Source organism: Meriones unguiculatus, chromosome 7 (genome assembly GCF_030254825.1).
Source record: "Meriones unguiculatus strain TT.TT164.6M chromosome 7, Bangor_MerUng_6.1, whole genome shotgun sequence".
NCBI lineage: Eukaryota > Metazoa > Chordata > Mammalia > Rodentia > Muridae > Meriones > Meriones unguiculatus.
The window spans coordinates 40,393,444-40,413,857 of record NC_083355.1 but is presented as its reverse complement, the minus strand read 5'-3'; the positions used below and the strand labels follow the sequence as shown (position 1 = coordinate 40,413,857).

At 50.7% G+C, this 20,414-nt stretch overlaps 2 long non-coding RNA genes across 3 annotated transcripts; both read right to left on the bottom strand.

Moving 5' to 3' along the window:
* Positions 1 to 743: 743 nt before the first annotated feature.
* On the bottom strand, positions 744 to 10,821 carry LOC132655194 (uncharacterized). Its single transcript, XR_009592889.1, has 3 exons — positions 6,727 to 10,821; positions 6,424 to 6,628; positions 744 to 1,074 (listed from the first exon to the last, which is right to left on the bottom strand). It is a non-coding gene; the product is annotated as an uncharacterized LOC132655194 (long non-coding RNA).
* A 121-nt stretch (positions 10,822 to 10,942) lies between these two features.
* On the bottom strand, positions 10,943 to 19,915 carry LOC132655195 (uncharacterized). 2 transcript variants are annotated; one of them, XR_009592891.1, is made up of 4 exons: positions 19,804 to 19,915; positions 16,770 to 18,727; positions 16,466 to 16,606; positions 10,943 to 11,104 (listed from the first exon to the last, which is right to left on the bottom strand). It is a non-coding gene; the product is annotated as an uncharacterized LOC132655195 (long non-coding RNA). The 2 variants fall into 2 exon arrangements; XR_009592890.1 differs by having other exon boundaries at positions 16,466 to 18,727.
* Positions 19,916 to 20,414: the final 499 nt, after the last annotated feature.

Sequence of the window (20,414 nt, the reverse complement as noted above, 5' to 3'; positions counted from 1 at the left end):
TCGCTGAGATATTAAATCAGTCTCCGTTCCTGTCTGTGTTTGGACTTTCTGGTTTTAGGAGGTAACATTACAATTTAGGTAGTTTCATGTCCTAATATGTTTCTGACACAAGCAGGGCAAGAGCTAAATAAGAATGTGTCAGAAATGTCCCACTCCAAACCTAAAATTCTGTGATGGGACCCTGAAATCAAGTTCACCAAAGCCCGTGGTCTGAGTGACTGGTTTGGGAGGAGCTGGGGTTTGAACCCAGAGCCTCCCTATGGTAGATGCCAAAGTTTGAAAACGACTTTGCTTATGCCACCCTCCACCAGAGTTTTCTGGGACAAGCAGCTGACAACCATTTCTGACGTATATGTTTCCCCATCACACCCCTGAACTGTTTGCTTATGGAATCTCATAAGACTAAGACTGAGGTGAGTATGTGGTATTCATCTGTAATCCAGCACCTGGGAAGTGGAGGCAGGAGACTCTAAGTTAAGGCCAGTATCTGCCTCATGGTGAGTTCAAGGTCAGTCTGAGCAACATGAGATTTTTCTCTTTAAAAAAAAAAAAAAAAAGGAAAAGAAACAACTAAAGAAAAAAAGTAAAAGCAAATTGGGATAGACAACAGTCACAAAAGCAAGTGGGAAGTCTCCAAGAGGAAATGGAAGAGATAACTGAAAGCTAAGCACCTCCATTCATCAAAATAATTGCAATTCGATGAAAAGGCAAAATCAAAGACTGGAAAATAAAAACAATTGCAATAAATACAACAAGGCTTCAAATCCTTTGTTTGGGAAAAGGTCACAGAAACTTTAAAAGAATCAAGATGCCAGTGAAATAAACAACATTCCCACATGCGAATTCATGCATACAGACACAGAGACAGAGAGACAGAGACAAAGACAGAAAGAGACCAGCCAAAGTCACGTGAATTAAGAAGAAATGCAGCCTGGCAGATTAGCACTGCCTGCGTAAAACTCGTAGATGTCTTCGTGGGTGCTCTGCGGAATCGCTCCTGCCATTCTGCACGGCAACAGGAGAGACAAGACAGGCGCTCAGGTCCATCAGGAATTCGGCTTCTGTTGGCTTTGTCTAGAAGTCAGAAATGCCTGGTTTTGTATGGTTTGTACATGAGGCAGGACTTTCACCACTTTCCCAGCTAGGTTGGTAGCTAACAAAAGCCAGCAATCCCATTTCTGGGCACCCCCAAGTCTCCAGTGCTGGAACTGCAGGCACACACCAGCTCTCAGCCCGGGTGCTGGGGTTCTGAACTGAGTCCCTCATGCCTACACAGAAAGCACTCTTATGGATTATGCTTTTTTACTGAGATGGGTAGGAGTCTTGCTACGTGTGTATGTAGCCCACATTGGTCTTGAACTTGGAATCTGACTGCTCGGCACCCTAAATGTTGGCTGTCAGCTTGTGCCAACATGCCTGGCTTTATTTTTTTAAAGTCAGAAGGGATAAGATGGGAAGATGAAGGAGATAAGAAATTAAGAAAATGACAAAGAAGGGGGGGGAGGAGAGGTCAGTGTGAGAAGGAACAGCAGTGCCAGATCATTTGGGCACAGTCATGTGTGTGTGTGTGTGTGTGTGTGTGTGTGTGTGTGTGTGTGTCTGTTCTGTGTATGTGTAAAGGTTAGGGTCAACCATGGTGTCATTCCTCAGGAACTGCCTACCATGTTTTTCTGAGAGTGTCTCTTATCCGCTAGCCTAGAACTCTCAGTCTAAATTAACAAGGCTGGCTGGCCAAGGAACCCTCATCTCCAGCCCTTTTGCTCTGAATGAGCAAGAATGCACCTCCACCACACCCAGCTCTTTTACATGTCTGAAGTCAAATTCTGGTCACATGCTTGTGTGGCAGCACTTGTCTGACTGAGCCTTCTCCCTGACCTAAGAATGACAGGGGTTTTTGTTTGTTTGTTTGTTTTGTTTTGTTTTGTTTTGTTTCACTGTGTTTTTCTGGCTGGGCTAGAACTCACTGTGTAGGCCAAGTTGGCCTGGCCCTCTCAGAAATCTGTTGTCTCTTCAGATGTCTTGGGGGTGTTCTTTGGAACTGTAGAGGAGCAAGGCCCTAGGTTCAGTCACCACTCCCAAAAAATAAATGAATGACCCAGAAAAAAGCCAGGCACTGGCTACCCAGTACGCTGAGGCAGTAGGATTGCTTGAAGCCAGGACTTCAAGACTAGCCTGAGGATTCGGGGAGGAAAAAGGAGGGTTTGCTTCTGGGTACCTGAAAGACCTGGCATTGGATGAGATATATAGATATATATAGATTTTTTTTTTTTTTTTTCTTTTCAAGACAGGATTTCTCTTTGTAGCACTAGCTGCCCTGGAACTTGCTTTGTAGACCAGGCTGGCCTTGAACTTAGAGATCCACCTGCCTCTGCCTCCCAAGTGCTGATGTACCACCACCACCTGGCTCAACAGTCTTTTTTAAGGGCCAGGCATGGTGGTGAAGCCTATAATTGCAGCACTTGGGAGGAGGAAGCAAGAAGATCGGGAGTTCAACATTATCTTTGGCTACTTAGAAAGTACAGGGCCAGCTTCAGCTGTAAAGAGAACACAAGGCCACTCTGAGCTATGTGAAATCCGGTCTCAAAGAAACAAAAAAATAGGAATAATGAAAAGGAAAGGAGAAAGAAAGGAAAGTGAGAAGGAAAAGGAAAGAGACCCAGAGGCCCTGGAAAGAGGGAATGAGAACATTCATTGAGCCCCGGAGAGACACTAGGTCATTTCATTTAGTCTTCAACACGATCCTTGAAAGAGCAGCCTTTGCTGTCAAGAAAAGGTTTACAGTGGCTTGTCCATGTTCATGAAGATGACAGTAGTGGGCAGGACCTCAGCCTCTGAGCCATCTTGATAGCAACAGAGGGGGGTCAGCTGCGGGAGTCCGGTCCCCACTCTTCATTCACTCTGTCACAGACCAGCACCTTGAGACTCTGAGGTCGCAGTGGAGAGGACACCATCCCTGACAGGAGTGGGGGCAGCTGGAGGCTGTAGAGCCTTGTACAGCCACTCTGCCTTTTTCCCTGTCCTCAGATGTGGCTTTCGACCTGGGCTTTGACACTTCCTGGTCTGATTTGACCAGGTGTGGCCTGAGGACCATTCTGACTCTGACAGTTCCTGACCCGATTTCCCACTGAGTTAGGTCTTGGATGTTCTGGGGAAAGAGATCCTTAAGGTTCAACTCAAAATGAGACTAAACTTAACCTTGACCATCTGGGGAAATGGATCTCCAGCTCCCCTGAAAGCAGAGGGCCATGGGTTCAAATCCGACCCAGGCTGGATGGCAGCTAGGTATAGCAGAGGCTTTAGAATCGCCTGACCTTGAGTTCAGATTCAGACTCCGCTGCTTAGCATGTGACCTGAGCTTAGCCCAAACCAAACCTCAGATGGATTTATACGTGTATATGAGCAAGATGTAGAGGGAGGATATATGTGCTCCTGCGCAGACGTGAGGACTCAGAAGTCAACCTCAGACATCCACCTTAGGCGCCACCTACCTTCCTTAAGATTTATTTTCCTTAATTTCTTTCTAATTGTTTGTGTGAGTGTGTGCACATGAGTGCGGGTGGTCTCGGCACGAGGTGTTTGATTCCCTGGAGCAGCCTAACGTGAGTGCTGGGGACACACTCAGGCCCCCTCCCTATAAGAGCAGTACGTGCTCTTAACCATCTCTCCAGCCCAGCTTTTTCGTTTGTTTTTCTTTTTGAGACAGCGTCTCTCACTGGGTTAGAAATGGCCCAGTAGGCTAGGCTAGCTGGCCGGTGGTTCCCAGGACCTACTGGTCTCTACCTCTCCAATATTAGGATTACGGGCACCGTCATCACACTCAGCTCTTGTTGTTGTTGTTTTGAGAAAGGGTTTCTCTGTGTAGCCTTGACTGTCCTGGACTGACTTTGTAGACCGGGCTGGCCTCAAACTCACAACAGATCTGCCTGCCTCTGCCTCCCAGGGTGCCGGGATTCTCGGCGTGTGCCACCGTGCCTGGCTCACACCCAGCTTTTTAAGGAGAGCACTGCTCTTCTACAATCTTGCTACGGGAGATGCCTGCTGCCCCTATGCAGAACCAGATTCCGCCGTGCCACTCGCCAAGAGGGTGGCTGTGTGCTGAGCGGCAGAGTGCTGGGATAGCATCACACAGGGAGCGGGTGGAGGGGTTCTCCTCAATGTTTCACAGATTGTTCTGTATCTCACTAGCACTCTTGAAGATTTTGGTTTGGATAAAAACACCCACTTATCCCATTTCAGTGACTTTCACCTTTTAGCCATTAGGTTTTAGACACTCAGGCTTGTCTGTTTTCTCAGGTCGCGGTGTTAGAGTTTTCTCGTTCTAGTCCCCACAAGCACTTGTCTAAATCACTTTTCAAAGAGACACCGTGCGTGTGGCGGCTCTTCGCCGCAGCATTTGGACGCCAGTTCTTCTGACGTGGAGATCCAGCTATCTACCAGTTTAACGCAATGAGTGTTCATCTTGAATGTCCTACTTGATTTCTGAGACAGGGTCTTGCCATGCGGTAGTAGCCCAGGCTGGCTCGCACCCACCTCCCAAGTGCTTACAGGTATCACCCAGGCTTGTCCCAGTGTCCTGTAAGATACTGACAAGTATGGTTCTGAGCCAGGGGCTGCCGTGTTGGTACTGGTTGGTAACGTCCTCGGAACGCGCCCGCCCTACATTACTGGTCTCCATCTAACTGTCGTGTGCACTCAGAACACACCCTTATCCTGGCTAAGCTCTGGACCACCTCCACAAATCACCCCTGTGCAGCGATGAAGGACGTGACTTTGGGATGGGTAGGGTTTCTCTTTTATACCTTTCCGGAATGCCTGACTTTTTACAGACTATAAATTGCTTCTGTAATCCTGATCCTACCCAAATGATATAAAGGAAAACAAAGCCTATTAGGATGAAGGTGGTAGGAGCTGCTTGCCGGCCAGGCAGTGAACACTGAGCAGGACTCAGTGGCCACAGCCAGGCTGCAGCCCCTTGAATACCCCTTGAGTTGGAGGTGGGGTAGGGGAAGAGCTAGTCACATGATCAACTTGAAATGTAGATGGTTCTAGAAAGAACCAGGTGTGGGCACCATGGATTCTGGTCTTAGGACAAGTCTCTACACAAAACAGAATGGGTGTGTGGTCTCGGTTCTCAGAAAAGCAACTGGCCTACATTAAGCCAAAGAAGAACATGCTGACACCAGTGAGGAGCCTAGGCTTCCCTAGAAATCAACAGACCATACAGTAAGTCACGGCCCTTCATCTATCGGAAGAGCCTCGCTGTGCCTGCTTCACCAGCCAGGACTAGTCAGCAACAGTACAGAAAAGATAGCGTGGCCCCTACACAAGAATGATGAGAAAATCCGTGAAGCATTCCATGTCTTAAGAAAAGGAAAAGGAGTTAAGGGTTTTTTGTTTTGTTCTTGAGGCAGGGTCTCTCTGTGGAGCCCTGGCTGTCCTGAAGCTCATGACGTAGACCAGGCTGGTCTGAGCTCACAGAGATCCACCTGCCTCTGCCTCCTGAGTGCTGGGATGTAGGACGTGTGCCACCGCGTGCACACACGCTCACACGCGCGCAGACCGAGTAAAGGATTCTAAAACACGGGTGAGGGACTGCAGAAAGTAAAGATCACTCTGGCTGCTAGGAACTGCTCTATTGCTCAAGAGCTTGTGAAAGCATTTGGGGGGGGCACGAACTAGCTGCATTAAGATGTTCAGTGCCTTCATAATTCCGTTTCTGAAGATTGCTCTAAAGGAAACACGAGCTGCTTTATCATCAGAGCTACTCCCTGCATCAGGATTTATGGCTGTGGAGGGCAGTAACTCACATACGGCCCTAGGAGAGCTGGCTTGCTAAGCTCAGACGGAGCCGCGCAGTGGCGCGTCCCATGGCCATTAAAGACAATGTTTATGGAGACTGTAGTAACACTTAGAGCCGTGTTTATGTTACTATGCTCAATGACACAGGGGGCTATAAAGTTGTACATACAGTACGATTTTAACTACATAAAAATTCACATTAAAGAACGGACAGAAATGCTCTCACGTGTCATGCGGTCCCCTGGGGATTAGTCAGGCTGAGTGGGCTTTTAAACCCTTTTTTGAGATACATTTTATTTTGAAACGATGGTGGATTTGCAGAAAAGCTGTGAGAGTGCCAAAGCTGCCCTGTTTTTCTTGCCCCGGTTTCCCAGCCGTGACTAGTTTCCCACAGTGGCTTCGCTGCATGCGTGTGGACCTCACTGTCTCCACGTGTGCGGAGAAGACACAGTTGTAGCGTTTTCTGAAGCCTTGGAGAGCAGGCCGCACATCCTGGGTTCATAACCAGGCCTTCCAAGGAAATCGACAGCCAATCCACAGGCCTCATGAAAATCTTGCCAGTGTCCCCACCTTTCTAGACAACTCCTTTGTCCTTTCCAAGTTTCCCTCTAAACGAGTCCTTACCTTACAGCACCTGTTCCAGGATCACCTTGGAGCAGCATCTCCTCCAGGAAGCTTTGGCTCATCGTAATCGACAATGGTTACAGAGGCCAAGAGCCAGGAGGAGCACCGTGAGCTCCGTTGCTTCTGGGACCTCGGAGGCCAAACGCTGCAAGTACATGTCCATACACTGACAACTCTAGCCACGTGGATTTACATAGATCTGAAACTGTACAACCACTAGTGTGAATGTATCTAGATATCTACACAGACAAATAAAAACCCAGCCAGCTCCTCAGTTCTTTCTAGCTTTCCCCGCTCCCTTACCTGTGTCTGCGCACCCCTTCTCCAAGGAGAAACCGCCTTCCAGTATCCTTAGATATCTGTTATTTACTCGGTGTGATGACCCTGGCAGCCCACGAGCACACTCTTCTGCTCCACCACCTCAATACGTTCGGCAGACCAGAACCTCTACGAAGCCCCCGACATCAGGAGTGCTGTAACTGCAAAACTCCCACGTATTTGTAGCATCTTCATGCGGCAGCACCTCCCGCATCTCCCCATCTTCCCCCGGCAAAACAGTTCCAGACAGAACACCTGCCTTCCTCCAGAGGGCTGCACACTTAAATCCATAGCCCCAGTGTGGCCAGGAGCTCACTGGAGCATAGGCAGCCGGGACCTGCTCCTCTTCCTTGCCAACACACTCCTGTGCCCGCCCCTCCCAAGGCTGCAGCTCCCACCACTAGGGTCTTTTCGAGAGAACTTTTCTTCCCTCTAGCAGACAGGCGGCCCTCCCCACAGCCCCTGCGGTGGTTTGGATGAGAATGGCTCCCATGCACTCATAGGATTGAATACTTGGCCCCAGTTGGTGGCGTTGTGTGGGAGAGATTAGGACTGTCACTGAGAGTGGGCTGTGAGGTGTCAAAAGACTCACACTCTTTCTAGTCTCTGTCTCCATCTGTAGGACTCAGTCAAACTCGGTCGGTCAGTCAGTCTTGGTCTATGTTACTCTGTGTCTCTCTGTGTCTCTCTGAGTATTTCTGTGTCTCTGTGTGTATGTCTCTCTGCGTCTGTGGCTGTGCGTATGTCTCTCTGTGTCTGTGGTTGTGTGTCTCTGTGTCTCTCTGTGTGCATGTTTCTCCCTGTCCATCCGTCAGTCTATCCATCTGTGTCTGTGTGTCTGTCTGTGGTGTCTGTCTGTCTATCTTTGTCTGTCTCTCTGTCTGACTCTGTCTCTGTCCCTGTGTCTGTCTGTCTCTGATTCTGTCTGTCTCTGTCTCTCTCTGCCTCCTTGCTTGTGGATGAGACATGAGTTCTCAGCTGTGTCTCCATGTGCCTGTCTGACCTCCACGTGGCACAGAGCATGGTCCCCCTCCCCCACCAAATACACGTGCTAAATGCCAAAAGTACCCCCACCAAACATAGACACTAAGTGTCAAAAAAAAATTTTTTAAGTTTTAAGGGACTCCTGTCCCTTCATCTTGTTGTCTTACTTCTGGCCCTGGGCTGATGGAGAAGCCTATCTTTGCATCTCTGGAAAGGTCCCTATGGAAACCTTCACATCACCACACCTCATCTTCCTCCTCTGCAATATGATGGCAGCTCCTAGGAAAAAGCTCCAGCATGGAAGTCAGGTCTGGGCTGGTGAATAAGGAAATGAGGGTGATACTGAAGGCATTTTCTTGTCCTACGGCCATTCCCGTCCACCCAACCACAACCTCCCCTTTGTAGCCTTCATTGTCTGTTTAACCAAGGATATAGGTTTGCGATGTACAAAAGCCTCATTCAGGCACCTAATGTGGAAAAGTAAGTGGCATGGTGGAGGCCGTTGGGGCATCTCAGCACAGTGCTTGCCCGGCATGCTTAAAGCCCTGAGCAGAGTCCCCAGCACCCAAGGAAACTGGGTGTAGTGGTGCATGCCTGCCTGTCACTGCAGGTGAAAGCTAGAGGATCGGAAGTTCAAGGTCGCCCTTAACTCTACAGCAAGTTTGAGGCCAGCCTGGACCACATGGAACTCTGTCAAAGGGAGGGTGGAGGGGATGCTGCAGCTATGGCTCAGCTGTTAAGAGTATCTGGGTTCAATTCCCAGCACCTCCATGGTAGTTCACAGTGCTCTGTAATTTCAGTTCTAGAGGACCTGACACCCTCTTCTCGCCTCCCAGAGTACCAGGCAAGCATGTGGTACACAGAAGCAAATGCAGGCTAAACACCCATATGCAATTATTAAAATAGGATATTCTTAACAGGGAGGAAGGAAAGGAAGCAGACGTGACAGGCTTCCCCAACTGAAGGTGAGATTTGTGTCTACACCCAGTCTTCCGGAGTGTCTTTCTTCTGTTCTCGATGCTGGCTGGGTGAGTTTTCCCTTGCCAGCAGGTTTACTCTGGTTTGCCAGCATCCCCAGGCTCACATCCTCTCAGCTGAGCATCCCCAGGACAGTCTGACCCCCCAGTTCCAGGACAAGCAGAAGCTTTACTTTCACTGGCTCCTTGTCTATCTTTAACCCAGCCAGGTGCTGTCCAGAGGACCCCGATGAGCCAGACAGGCCTGGGACACATGCCACCTCTTCCCAGAGGGGTGAGGAGGAGGGGTCTCCTAGAGGGAAATTAAGGAGCAAGTATGAGACAGGAGGATGGGAACTGTGCGTTACCATCCTGCAGCATGGAACCAAAGGAGGCCAGGACCAGTCTCTGCTTCAGGAGGTCCGGCTGGCACCTCTCCTGAGGCATAGCCTTTCTACCCTCTGTGGCACTGGCTGCACAACAAAGAGAGGAAGGGGGATGCTGAAGAGGTGGCTCAGCAGTTAAGAGCACTGGCTACTCTTCCAGAGGACCTGGGTTCAATCCTAACACCCACGAAGAGGCTCACTCATGATTGTCTGTAATCCAGTTTGGGGAGATCCGATGCCCTCTTCCAGCCTCTGCAGGCACCGGATGCACGGACATACACGTAGGCAAAGCACCCTTACACATAAAATAAATAAGTAATTTTTCCTTTGAGAAGAATATATGGGGACTGGCCATGGTTTCACACAACTGTCACCTTCACACTCATGAGGCTAAGATGGGAAAATCACAAGTTCCAGAAAAGCCTGGGTGCCAGATTCTTGGGGGTGAGAGTGGGGCAGGGGTGAGGAAGAATGAGGGGGGGGGAGATAAGCAGTAGTGGATTACTAGCCACTACTGACCTGTACATTTTTAAATAGTTAAGATGGAGAGATGGCTCAGTGGTTAAGAGCACTGTCTGCTCTTCCAAAGGTCATGAGTTCAATTCCCAGCAACCACGTGGTGGCTCACAACCATCTATAATGTGAACTGATTCCCTCTTCTGGCAGGTGTAAATGCAGATAGAACACTCATATACATAAAATAAGATTTACATCTTTAAAAAAATACATAAAATAAGGTTTATATCTTTAAAAAAATAGTTAAAATGGTAAGTTTTACCCTGTGGGGTTTTTTTTCTTTTACAGTAATAATAATAAAAAAAAAAGAAATAAAAAAACTGTCTCCCTGCATCTGGAGCCAGAGAAGTAAGACACAAGTGGAAGCCATACAGGAGGTCCCTAAAAGCAACCTGAGCCTGGGAATCCCATAGTATGGACCACGGGTTAGGAACCGGCCTGTCTCGCATGTTAAGGAGGGTGCCAGTAGAGTCAAGTCACAGGTAAGTCAACGAGTGATGTCATCACAGCCGTGATTTCCCCTCTGTTACACACAGCTAACTGTAAGCCCAGCGTGGCTCCCGCTAGGTGTTACAGAATTAAGTATCACACCATAGCTCATTAAGTCTAAGCTCGTAAACAGGACAGCGTCTGCCTCCGAGAGCTGGCAGCACTTCTGCTGCCTTTTGTGAGGGAGACCCGGGACAAAACTAATGGTCCCGTCAATGATTGTCAGGCACCTTGGATTCCGTGGCACACCACGACTAAAATAAGAACAGCCCAGCCCGCCACTGTTAGCCCGGTTCAGGCCGCAAACCGGGGCCCAGATCCGCATGGCGAAGAGCACAGGGACGTCTTGAGGGCAAAGCACAGTCCTGCATGGCTGGCAGTGAGCCTGCTGCCCTGTTTCTATCTTATTAGATCAACCCCTGCCCACCAAGGGCCTGCATGGATGGACAGGACATGTCTAAAAAAGGAAACTGGCTTCTCAGGGGCGCAGCCTTTGCAGAGGAAGTTTTCATCTGCTGTTTCTTCCACGAGTCCTGCACCTGCACTTAGGAGCTGCCTGTGGTGTTGGTGACAACGCCATAGCTCAGGGCCTTCAGGAGACCCCAGGGCTAGACAAGAGCCCACCTCCCTTAGGGGAGGGAGAGAGCAGTCAGGGATTGCCTCAGAACTGGTCTGTTTCCGTGGTGAGGAAGCGCCATGTGACTTAAGAGGCCTGGGTGTCTTCCCAGCCACCCCGGGCTTCCTGACACTGCTCTGCACAGCTCACACTCAACTCCTTATCCTGGCTGTGCCCATGAGGAGACGCTGGGAGGGACTGGGGTAGGGGTGGGGGGTGGGGGAGGGAAATGGGGACCCGGACACCCACCTAGGCCCAGAAGCCAGAGGCCAAGCACCATGCCTAGGGAGCAGCTCCCAGTGCCAGCAGGAACTGGACGCAACCGATGTGCTGGCACGCCTGTAATCCCAGCAGCGCTTGAAAGGTCGAGGCAGGAGAGTCACCAGCTCCAGGAGAGTCTGGGACATGTAGCTGGACTGTGGCACAAAAAAGAAAGAAAAGAAAATCTAATCAGACAGTTAGAGTTACTGTCCTTGCCTAAGGCTTCAGATGCGAAACAGCAAATTCCAGGGGTTCCCGGAATCCACGGTGAGCTGCGTGCAGGTAAACTGTCAAGAACGTTAGCCCTCCTAGGGCAAATCAATGCGACAGCCATGTCCGAGTGCTCCTCTCTCCCCCAGCCTCTAATTCCTCGGTTACAACCCTCCAGTGCTCGGGAGATGGCTCGGTGGATAAAAGCATGTGCCACTCAGGCATAAGCTCTTGAGTTTGAGTCAACAGAACCCATTCAAAGATAGACGTTGTGTGTGTGTGTGTGTGTGTGTGATATGCCAGTGTTCCTACTGCAAGATGGGAGGAGAAGACAGGAGGGTTTCCAAGAGCTCTCTGACCAGCTAGCCTGGAGAACCCCATGATGAACAACAAAGAGATCTCACTTCAATCAAGATAAAAGCAAATACTGACACGAAAGATAGCACTATATCTATATCTTTATAGCCATGCCCACAGGCACAAACTCTCCACTGACTGCACAGAGAATTCGGTTTCCTTACCAAGCCAATGGCTCACAGGTGGCTGAGGCGGATCATAAGCATAAAACAAGGGCTATTTTGACTTGTGGGGCCCCTGTTTGAGGAGTTGAGAACTAAATGAATGCAAAGCCCATGGCCACAAAGGAAATGAGGAAAATCGCTTTCCAAGAAGAAGAGTGGCCAGTTGAGGGGCTCTGGTGGACCATCAAAGGTGGCATGTGCAAGAAAAAGCGAGGCACCCTGGCTGCCAGCCAAGCTTGAGGAGGCCTATCAACCTAACAAATCACCCCTTTGTCTTCCTGAACAAGCCGATGTCCACAGTGGCCATCCTCAAATGCTGGTTCACTAGGCTGTTGTCCATCTGCCCCCATTATGAGGTAAACCCAGATGAACTCGTCTCGTTTACGCTCTACCCCGTCCCCAGCACAGTACCTGGTTCCGTATGTCTAGTAAGTGTTTGGTTAATGAAACAGCCTGAGCCTGAGGAGCCCGGATGCCATGATGGAGGCATGGTCCCAGCCTAACGGAAATCTGAAAAGGAGCGTCAACCATGCAGAAGCCAGGGGCGGGCTCTGAAAGTTTCTGTTCCTGACCATCTTGGTGAGCCTCTCTGACCAAATAGGACAAGAATGGTGAGCGTTGAAAGGAGCCACCTTTGCCTTTTGCCCTTCCGCCTCTTTATCCGAGGGCCATGTTCCGTGCAGCTCTGTCTGACAAAGGCATTCTTGTAGGCATGACAAAGAGCAGGAGTTTTGAGGCCTGCTGATCGCCCATCTCTGTACAGTGTGACTTCTCTGAGGAGAAACCAGCTAAGCTTCAAAGTCAACACACCCCCAGCTGGGTGGAGAGGACTTGATGGAGAAAGATGTGTCTATGTATCAGCACGGAGACACACGAATGACTTTGGCGCGTAGATACACACACATCTTTTAAAGCCAGAAATGTCTTTCCACTTGTTGCCACGGTGACACATGCTCCCCAGGATGGGACCAAAAGGTGCAGCTGTGAAGGAACGGAACACAGCTTGGATGCTGAGCTCTTAGCCTCCCTGCCTCTGCCTTGGCTTGGCCATGACAGTGAAGACACAGACAATGAAAGTGGCCTCCGGAAAACAAACCTGGACCCATCCTTTTCCCTGCCCTGAGCCCACCCTCATAGTGGCCTGCTCAGCTCTGCTGACAGACACTGGTCACTGTCTCTCTGGCCTGCCTCCTCAGGAGCTTCAACCAGGCAAGACCTTTCTGTTCTTGGGACATCTGTCCATGCTCCCCTGCGCAGCCAGCCTAAGGGGTGGGGCAGTGGGAAGAGACCAGCAGCTGCAGGCCATTCTCCCTCCTGAGGGCCCACCCTCGGCACTGGCGCTCCTGGTGCACAAGTCAGCTTGGATATTCCCTCCACGGAGGCTGCTCACTCTAGTTCTCACTGCCGCGCCCACCTCCCTTTAGTGTTTCACCTCCTGCCCGCCTCACTTCACCGAGAACGCTTTCAAAACAAAGTCTTTGTTAGTTTACACTTCCAATCCGATGTCTGTAAAGGCTCAATAAGCATGTTACTGAACTCACCGCTACCCCGTCTCCGCTCTACGAGAAGGGAGGAGACAGAGCAAGTTCTTCCTTCTAACCAAAGGTAGCTGAGTGAAAGTACCCGGCTGTGAAGACACAGACCATTCCGTCATGTGGTCCCAGTCGGTGTGGGGAGGAAGGGGGATTCCCTCTATCACACTCTGAAATGATCCTGTCTGGGGTCCTGCTCCTGAGCGGAGGCCAGAGCGGAGGCCAAAGCGGAACTCACAGCTGGGCTGAGCTCCCACCTCAGCCCTGAAGCACCTTTTTCATCTTAGTAGTCACAGTAACTGCTATCCGTCACCACGTCCTCCATCCAGAATCGGGGCTGAGGATTCTGTAAGCAGCTGTGGCTGCAGCTTCACATTAAATTCCTACGACAGCCCTTGGAGGTTGGGGTTCGGCTATGGGCACTAATGTTGCAGGGCTGCCGAGCTCCTGTAACCACTGTTTACTCCACCCTGCCTCTCCCTTCCTGCCTAGCTTCCTGGATCCCCGTCAAGCAGAGAAAACCCTGGAGGCCTATCAGGAGGGCCGGGGATTAATTAAGGATGAAGGGTAGGGATCACAGCTGAAGAGCTGGGAGGGAGATCCATGACTCCGTGGGAGAGTCCGGGCCTGAACTGGGAAGATTAGGGGAATGCTCAGCAAACTGGGAAACTCGTGTAAATGCTGACAGCATTAGGTCATTAGTGCAGCTGTCACGGCAGAGACATCTCGAAATCTTGGTGGCTTAGCAGAAAGGTCCCATCTCGTTCACGTCAGACTTGGGAATGCTAGGCAAATATCTCCAAACACCAGTGGCCGACACAAGCTTCCTTCCCCCTCCAGCACTCCCACGGGCTGAAGGAGTCACCGGGCCCCACCCCGCCGAGGCACTCCAGGGCGCCCCAGAGGGCATGTTGAATCCTGGGCTGGGTGTGCCCGCTTTCACCCTTGCAGCATGCAGAACCACACTGAAGCAGAAAATACATCCTGAGTCCTCACCGCTGGAGGAGTTACGGAGATGCTGGGAAGAACCAAAGCACCTGCCTGTGCTGGGAGAACCAGGACTGGTCAAAAACTTTCTACCAGGGCCCTGAGCTGCGACCTGGCATCCGAAGCCACCGAGACTTGAAGTGGGCCGTTGCTTCGAAGCAGGAAGAACGGGGGCAGGGTGTCACCGCATCAAACCTCTCTGCCGCAAGCACAGTCTCAACCGACAAGCGCTAGGGATCACAACGCAACCGCAACCGGGCCATTGAGGGCCGAACCGGATTAGAACCCGCAGGAGAACCCTCTCTCTGGAGACCCGCCAGCTTCTGGTTCAGCTCTGTGACCCCCGGGGCCACCCTCAGTGAACACCCTCATCCACCTGCTCCAGCTGGAGAAACAGCTTCCGCCTTCCTGTTAGAGGATGCCTTCTAGAAAGTTCTCCATGTTTGGATATGCAAAGACCGTGGAACTCGCCCCAGGCCTCTGAGACGAGGAAGAAGTCCATTCCACCGCTGTTTTCACTAGGTAATGGTACCCTCCCCCATCCCCCATCCCGCCCCTGCAAAACCATCCAGTGTCTTAGAGAAGTCAGGGCGACCCTAATGGCAGGAACGACGCAACACATGGAGTGGACCATGCTCAAATAATTTCCACTGTTTTGCTACCTCAGACCGTCTGAGTAACCCAGAGAGACAGAAATTGTCACCCCAGTTCACTGAGGTCGGAAGGGAACCACCAAGACACATAGAAATCTCTGCAGCTGCGGGTACAGTATCAGGCAAGGGGAGGAGCCAGCAGAGGACCCCGGGTAGACTGATGACTGCCAGGCTTGGGAGTTTCACAAAATTCCACTTTGAAGCCAGACACAGTGACACTGGCTGACATAATCCCAGCACTCAGCAGGCAAGGCCGGAGAATCATGAGTTCCAGGCCAGCCGGTGCTACACAACAGAACTCTTGTCTCAAAAGAAAGAGAATAGTGACCTCAAGTTACAGTCATAGGCCTACTACTTGGTACACCCATGACATGAGAAAGTCATTTTCTGCCTGCAAGCTTCCTTTTCTCCAAAACTAGGGTAGCCACATCTCTCTGTTGGCTACAGAGGAGAAAGTAGAATGTTCTCTGTGAATCTCTCAGTACAGGCCTGGTTCAGAGAGTGAAGGCTTCCTTTCCTCCCGTGTGTGGAAACGGGAAGAGGAGTAGAACAACAAACTCTAGAGCCCAGGAAGGGTAGACAGAGGATGGCGGAGAGTTTCAGTAAGGAGGGAACTCCCTGAAGGCTACTGAGAAACCATAGACCATTTCTAAAACAAGGCCTCAAACCTCCTCCTGCAAGAAAAGTAAGTGAAGCCAGGTACAGTGGCACATGCCTTTAATCCCAGCACTCAGGAGGCAGAGGCAGGCAGATGTCTGTGAGTTCAAGGCCAGCCTGGTCTACAGAATGAGTTCCAGAACAGCCAGAGCTACACAGAGAAACCCTGTCATGAAAAATAAATAAATAAACAAATAAATAAACAGACATAAATGAATCTCTCAACATGCATTCCGTTTACCTTGTAGTCGTATGTACAACAAAACTGACTGACACCAAGGAGCTTGAGGTAGCACTCCGCAAGGTTTGCCTGGTGCCTTCAAGGGCTCTGGGAGATCCTCAAAGGGAGGAAGAGAGGGTGAGCGTGTGGCAGCCATCACACCATTTTCAGCAGGGGGTAGCGGAGGGATGTTGCTGAGTGAATGATAGATGGGAGAGTTCCCAGAGACTAGACGAAGAAATTCGCATGGAATTCCAGATAGGAATGGTGAGATTCCAAAGTAAGAAATGGCTGTGGAGAGCAAGGAAGCCCAGACAGAGCCCAGCACTCCTTGGCCCTGAGGGCCGATTGGTTCACTGGTTGCTCTTCAGCTCTTCTGTGTATGTGTGAGTCACACCAAAGCTGAAAGCACAGAGGTGCCCCAGTCAAGCCGGGCGGCCCCTGCTCCTCACCACATAGCAGCCACTCTTCACGCCTAGGGTAGAGCTTGGCAATGTTGGATTTTTCACACTGTGAAGCTGCAGAGTGCAAGCTTCTCTCCTCCCGCCTTCCCTTCCCTCCCCTGCAACTCCTTCCCTCCTCTCTTTTCCTCTGCCCCCATCCTCTTTTTTTTTTTCCTAGAAGAAGTTCCCTCCTCTCCTTCCCTCCCTCTTCCACCCCTCCCCTCCCCTCCCCTCCGGCTGGTGAGCATTTGGAGCCAGTCCTGTTTCCCACGGTCCCGTTTTCCACTGAATACCTGGCCTCCTGAGTCTGCCCGGGCCTGTGCCTGGCTTCAGTCCTGGCTCTTCTCCCCACATCCTGACTCACACCAGGTGGGACACTCCTTTGAAGTCACTTCAGGGGGTGATTGGGACACACCCCCTGGCAGAGCCTCACCCTGGCAGGGGAAAGCAGAGGAGGCACAGCTGTGTGTGTACAATGACACCCCAAGTGGGAAGCCACTTGATCAGAAACAAACAGACAGACAGACAGACAAAAGCGGTTCCCAGCACAATCCCCTTCCGTTTCCCACCGTTCACTATTGTGGCCAGCCTTCTCACCCATCACTGTGTTCGGTCTCGGTGGGCACAGGTCACAGCAATAGCTGGCCACTTCCAGGGGCCCAGCAATGACAGGTCGCCTTAATGACTGTAAACCTGTTTCATCCTCGGCCTGGGGTGTGACCCAGTGGTAACTTGCTTGCTTGCCATGGATGAGCCTGGGGTTCTACATCAACACAGCTTATACACACAAAGTTTGAGGGAAACAGACAGACAAACAAGAACAGAGGTCCATGGCCAAAATAAGATGTGAACCACAAATGAGCAAGAACCAAGCTAATCCTTTAAATCCGGAAGCACACACACACACACACACACACACACACACATTTTTCCCCCTGCACCACAAGTCAAAGCCACGTTCTCCCAGGAAATACCCAGTCAGCTGTCTGAGCTAGCGTGGCCGCTGATGTCTTTACTCAAAGCAGCCCCTTTCCGATGTCCTCAACACATCACTGTCACCATAGACCAACTTCAGTCAGCCTGTGTCTCATCGTTTTAAAGTTTGGGATGCTCTGACATCCCAGTCCTCACTCAAAAATTGACTAAGCAAGAAGATACCTCACAGGAACCAGTCATGACGTGCCCTCCTGGCTCCCTCACGAGGGTAAAGGCTAAGGCTGGGTCCTGATGCTTCCAGGGGAAGGTTCCCTGCCCAGAGTCTTCACACACACACACCAGCTCCCACATTTGTCTAAATTCATTCTCATGCACAGTGGAGCCATTTACCACTGTCAGCAAAATGCCCAAGTGGAGGGACAGAGATGGGTCACAACCACGTGAGTGTGGAGGCTCCCAGATGGAAGGAGGGAGGGATGGACAGAGGACAGCAGTCCCCCCAGGCCGTGGGAAACAGCCCAGATCACCCTGGAGGTTTCAGGCAGCAGTGACAAGGGGGGAGCCTGAGCAGAGGAGAGGTGGAGGGGGCCAAGGCACAGCAGACAAGTCTCCTGGGACAGAGCTGCACAGAGCAAGGGCTCCAGCGCCGTGAACTGGTTCTTGACTCTACTTGCTCCTCCCCTTCCCACCACCTCAGCCCACCGCCATCCCCAGAGGACTCGCACCCCAGCTGCGACTCAACTCAGTGACACCACTGATGGGCGCTTCCCACCGTCCACAGCACAAAACACAGACTCCACACCTCTGCTTGAAAGGCTTACTACCATCGGGCCTGCGCCAATATTTTCCAATCTTTCTTTTTAAAACGTCTCTTTAGATTTATCTGTGTGTGAGAGAGAGAGAGACAGAGAGTATGTGTGTGAGCATGAGGGTTGGTGTGTGTGCGTGTGAGCCCGTGTGTGTCGCGCACACATACACATGGAGGTGAAAGGACAACTTAACAGGAGTTGGTGTTCTCCTCTTACCACGTTTCCAGGGCTTGGCAGCGAGCACCTTTGCCTCCCGAGCCATCTGGCAGGCTTCACAATTTCTTTCTGAACCCTCCCCCACACCACATTTCACACTCCAGCCAATGTAAACACTAGCAATTCTCTGAATTCGCCAAGCTCATTCCTGCCCCTGGGCTTTTGCACGGAAAGTTGCTTCCACCAATCTCTTCCCTGCCCTTTCACCTGATGGGTTCTGCCCAGCTAGTCCCTCAAGGAAACTTTCCCTGGCTGCCGAGGGCTGTCTTGGGGAGCCTTCCTGTGGGAGCTCTAGTTCCACAGTCTCCCCACACGGCTTGAGAAGTATCTCATTCCCTCCCCCTTGAGGCAGTGAGCCCCAGGAAAGCAAAAACAAGATCGTATTCACTGTCAAGCGCCCAATAACTGGCACAAAGTAGACACTCAATAAACACTTGTCCAGCTATCAAAGGCCTAAATAAATAAACATGGTACAGGCTGATTTCTGGCAGCCAGCATTTGCTATCTACTTTCAAAACCCGTATCCTTGCATTGCCCTCAGACTCCTGGGTAGACCGGAGAAACGTGCTTAGTCCTTGGAGACTTGTCTTCAAGCTATGGTAAAAATAAATAAATAAATAAATAAATAAATAATAAAGAAATAAAATAAAAATAAATTAAGATTGCCTCAATTCTATTCCCCCTAATGCACTCAAGGAATGCTGAGGCCTGACCTTACCCCAGAGATACAAATGTAATGGTCAGGAGGACAGCAGGGCTCTCTGGGGGACTGTAGCAAGGCTTACAAAGCTGAGATTACTCCCTCTGCAGTACGGCTCCTATTCACCCTTCAAAACCCAAGAGACCGCCTGAAAGAAGTCTTCCCGAGAATCTGTCCCTCCCTTCCCCATTGAGGGTTCTAACGTGGCGCTTGCCAGTCTTCAGCCCAGTGTCCAGCACAGCGTCTAACACACTGAAAGGCTCAACAACACTGAGTGGACAAATATGGGAGTGAGCAGAGCCCGGAATCAGGCTCTGCGGCCAAGGCTGAACGCCGGGCTGCACTGGGTAACAGTCCCAGGGAAGGAGAAGGCTGAGGTATGTGCTGGAAGAGCCCTGCAGGCCTGAGGCCATTGCCGCAAGCCCAGAAATCACAGCCACAGAGCCAGAGCGAGGCTGGCCATTAAACAGAGCGCTGTCCCCATCGTTTGCTGGTTGGGCTTGGTGATGCGTTATAATCTATATACTGAATGAATAATGAAACGCTGACCCAGGAAGAGCCATGAATGAGGAGGGCTCTGGCGGCCACTTTTAAAAGCAGAGGCACAGCTGTCCTCTGGGGAAGGGACAGGTCTCCTTACCATGTCCTGGGTGTGTGTAGACCACCCTGGACACTCAGTAGGGTTGGCTGTGCAGAATGGGATCTGCAGAGCACACACATACTCTCTCTCTCTCTCTCTCTCTCTCTCTCTCTCTCTCAGAATAGAAATACAGTGTAAGTCACTTACGTTGTTGTTAATGTATTGTAGCCATGTTGGAAAAGTTAAAAGCAGCTTGTAGAATTCATTGTGAAGAGATGTTTTTAGCTAATTTAGTATATGAAAACTCTCGTGTCAATATGTAATCAATACAATAAATGAGATATTTTTAGCTTTTCCCTACCCCCAAGCTTCTGTGTATTTCACACTCACCATGCATCTTCAAATGTTTGGCAGGCCCGTGGCTGACAGTTCCCGTGCTGGACAGTGCAGCCTTAGAAGGTGCCAGCCTGGCCTGCAGGTTTCTGAGATGAATATCCCCTCCTCAAAATGGCCAGAAGACAGGCAGCTTCGTGGCTGGCTCAGCGGCATCTTCTCCTAGCTGTGTTCTAACTGCTTCTTCACGTCTCTTCTGAAGCTTCCCTGGTCCAAGATGGCCTCCCAGATGGGGCAGGTGAGGAGGAGGTAGGTTCCTGCTGGACTCTCTAACAGTCTGTGGTGCCTAGCTGCGGAAAAGCCTCTGTTGGGTCTCCAGATTTGCAGAGTTTTACAGGCTGCTGAAAGTTAGGGTGCTTTCATTTGCCCAGTCCACTACAACAGACCCTGATGATGGGTGGGGGCGGGCAGAACACTTGGTTTCCTCAAGGTTCCGGTGCTCCAGGGTCGGGTTCTTCCGAGCATGCCTCCCTGGCTTGTAGATGGCAGCTTCTCTCCGTGTCTTTGTGTGGCTTTCCCTCTGGGTGTGTCTGTGTTATAATCTCTTATTACAAAGACAACAATTGTGTTGGCTTAGGACCTCTAGAATAATCCCATTTTAACTCAGC